Here is a 3,901-nt window from a genome sequence, read left to right as displayed (position 1 = left end):
CAGGGCATGGCCAGCCAGTGGGCATGGGTCCTCGTGGTACTGGTCGGACACAGAGACCTCTGGCCCTTTCCTAATGTTGAAAATACTATTCCTTCTCTCTTTTCACTTTTTTAATATACTCCTAGCACCTAGCATCATCAATTAGTCATAACCTAACTGTTTTTCCCTGCTGTGTCTGGCTGCTTTTACCCCCCATGTGATTTTATCACACACCTTTTGCTTCTGTCCCAATCGAACCTTCTTCTTCTTTCCCAGAGCATGAATTCGGCAGTTAGACAGTCTAAGTTAAAATCTGAGATCTATCCCTTACTGACAGTGTGACATAGGCAAGTTACTTAACCTCTCTGTGCCTCAGTATCCTGATCTATAAAGATAACAATAGTACCCACCTAATAGGGTGCTTGTAAGGATAGTAAGTTAATATATATGAAGTGCTGGGGACACCCTGGTATGTAACCAGTTGCTGATTACCATCACTCAGCCTTCACCAAAACCCCAAGAGGCTGGGTTTCCCTGGTGGCGCAGTGGTTGAGAGTCCACCTGCTGATGCAGGGGACACAGGTTCGTGCCCCGGTCCAGGAGGATCCCACGTGCCGCGGAGCAGCTGGGCCCGTGAGCCATGGCCGCTGAGCCTGCACGTCTGGAGCCTGTGCTCCGCAACCCGTGAGGCCACAGCGGTGAGAGGCCTGCGTACCGCAAAAAAAAAAAAAAAAAAAAAAAAAAACCCAAGAGGTAAAATTAAAATACTAATTTTATAGACTGGGGTGAGGCTACACTGCTACTCTGGGAATTGTGTAGGCATTGATTTCATTTATATTAGGTACCATATTCCCATAGGGGTTTTTAAAAAAGGACTGACTTAGGCAATATCCAAGTTTATTTTTAAAGCTGGAGCAAATTATTCTCTAAGTATAATTAAGTCCTTTTGAGAGTCCAGTAGGAAATGATTATTCACTACTAAATGGTAATCTCTGTAATTCAAGATAATTAAAAAAAATCTCCCTCTGACTGATCCTCAGGGAGAGACAGCTTTTTCAAGCAGTTGGGAGATATTCTATAAATCTCAGGTAATGTTATTCCTGTAATTCATTATTTATTTACACATAGGCAGGTGCTAACTCAACTGGCAGGAGATGGGTCATTACTTCATTAATGTCTCATTATTAATCTCATTATTCCCAATACCTCTATATTGGTGAGAGGTCCCCAGATCTTCTGGGACAGCTCTAATTTTAAAGATCCTATTGTGTTCCCCCTCAAATCATCAAAATCTCTCTCAAGGAAGTGCCATTATTAGAGCATCTCAAGTCATCTCCCAGATCAACAGTGGCATACACAAGTAGAATCGTCTTTTCATAGTGTGTGTGCATGTATTTCAACTTGAAAAAATATCGCCCCCAAGCCCCATAGATTTTTTTTCCCCCATAGATTATTGAGGCAGTAAATTTCAGAGTACAACCATGAAAAATGTCCCAGTGTTAGGAGAGTCTGGATTATGGAAGTGAGGGTCTAGGGTGAGACCCTCCCTTTGCCACATAGCTGTGGGACCATAGGCAAATTGCTTAATTCAAGTTTTCTACTTGGAAAATAAACGTCTGTAGGCCCCTGTCACTTGCCCTTCTTCTACTTTAAAGCTAAATGTGCAGGTTCATCTATAAACTGGTAACAGAGAACAAAATGCTGTCTTTTCATCTTGGGCTGAGTCAGGAGTTCTTATTTAAGATAGAGCTGATATTTATCTGGTATGCACTGGTAAATAACAGCTGTCTTCCTTTCTGGTTAGGCCAGCAGCTATTCTGTCTGCTCAATCTCACCCTGCACTGAATTTTATATATTTTGGCAACATCCCTTTCCCCCTCCTCCCCTCCCTAATTAAGAGAGTTAAGGTGTGTGTGAGTTCTGGGGTCAGAAAGACCTGGGTCTGAATCCTGACTCTGCCTCCCACCAGCTCTGTGATCTCAGACAAGTTACTTAAGCTCTACTGCCTCAGCTTCTTTAAAACGGGAACAATAGTAGGCACTACTGGATATTAAATGAGCACCAAGCTCAGGGTCTGGCATAATGTACGCACCCAATACATGTTTGCTATTATCATTAAAGTAAAAAAAAAACCCTGAAAGTCTTCAGCTATAAAATGGTAATTAAAAACCTGTCCAATAGGAGGATTAAAGGAAAATCTGACAATTGTGGAGAAAACCTACAATTATAAAAAGGAAAATTATACCAAAAAGACGAAGAAATGTAACCAAAGTTTAAAGTTTGCCTCATCAGTAGATAATATTTAGTTCAGCATATCAAGGTAATTAGAGAATATCAGTTTAACTAAATACATTGTAATAGATCTATATGGGGAGGGTGAGTGAGGGGAAGGAAAATTTTAAGAGTAAAGTTCACATGTACTATAAGAGGCAGTCATTAAATACCAAATTGATTAATCAAGAAAAAGCAGCAGGGCTTCCCTGGTGGCGCAGTGGTTAAGAATCCGCCTGCCAATGCAGGTGACACAGGTTCAAGCCCTGGTCCGGGAAGATCCCACGTGCCACGGATCAACTAAGCCTGTGCACCACAACTACTGAGGCTGCGCTCTAGAGCCTGCGAGCCACAGCTACTGAGCCCACGTGCCACAACCACTGAGCCCGTGTGCCACAACTACTGAAGCCCACGTGCCTAGAGCCTGTGCTCCACAACAAGAGAAGCCACTGCAATGAGAAGCCTGCGCACCGCAACAAAGAGTAGCTCCCACCCACTGCAGCTAGAGAAAGCCTGTGCACAGCAGCAACAAAGACCCAACACAGCCAAAAATAAATAAATAAATTTAAAAAAAAAGAAAAAGCAGCAAGAGCAAATCATTTAGAAATGTGGATGGAAACATGGGAAGAAACAGCAGGAAGTGTTGCACATGGCTGGGGAGCTGGACACAGGCCAGGAAACTACTATTTTTTTCATCGTAAGCCTTATAGCACTATATTAGTTAGGGTTGTACTAGGCTGCAAGTAACACCAACAGCAACAAAATGTATGCAAGTAACAATTGCTTAAATATAAGAAAGTCTATTTCTCGCTCAGAAGAAATTCCATAGGGGTGTAGTCAGTTCTGGTGTGGGAGCTCCATTCCATGAATAAAACTCAGGAGGACAAAACTCCTCCCAGCTCACAACCCCTAGGAAGTAGCCTTTGCAATCCAAAGCCACCCTCCTCCCAACAAGGTGGGGAAGGGACAAAGAAGAAAGCAAGTCAGGCTGGGACTAGCAGTCTTTTCAGGAAGTCTCCTTGAAGCCACACAACACTCCTGCTTGCATCCTATTGGCCAGAACCTATCCCATGCCCACATCTGGCTGCAAAGGGAGATTAAAGTACAGTGTTTATTTGGGACAGACACACGCCTGGCTACAGATTTCTTGCTGTGGAAGAACAGGAGATTGGATATGGAATACAACTAGTTGTTCCCATAAGCACTTATTGATTACTTTAAATTTCTGAAACTTTAATCAAAATAAAATCTAAAAGCAAACCAAATACAACACCTTGTGTTATGTGGTAGTTAAGAGTTCAAGCTCTAGGATCAGAGGGCTGGGGATTGAATCCTGTATCGTGCACTTAGCACTACATTTCCTTATCTGAGTTAACAATTAAAGGAGGTGATCCTAAAAAGTACTTATAATAGTTGCTGGCATATGATAAATATTCATTTAGTGTTTGTTTGTTGATGTCTTAACATTCTACAATTATGAAAATAAACTAGTACCTAAGCCTCGGATATCTGAGGAAAACCAATAAATGGAAGAGCCAAGAGAAACAAATAAAACAACAGAATCTCCAAGAAACATTTAGAGAATCATAATACCGAATGCATAAAAAATAAATAAATGCATAAAAAGGGGCAACAAGACAGTATAAGATAC

Source organism: Monodon monoceros, unplaced genomic scaffold, assembly GCF_005190385.1.
Source record: "Monodon monoceros isolate NGI ecotype Baffin Bay Population unplaced genomic scaffold, NGI_Narwhal_1 Super_Scaffold_3, whole genome shotgun sequence".
NCBI classification, from domain to species: Eukaryota; Metazoa; Chordata; class Mammalia; order Artiodactyla; family Monodontidae; genus Monodon; species Monodon monoceros.
Note: the sequence above shows the minus strand (reverse complement) of the source record.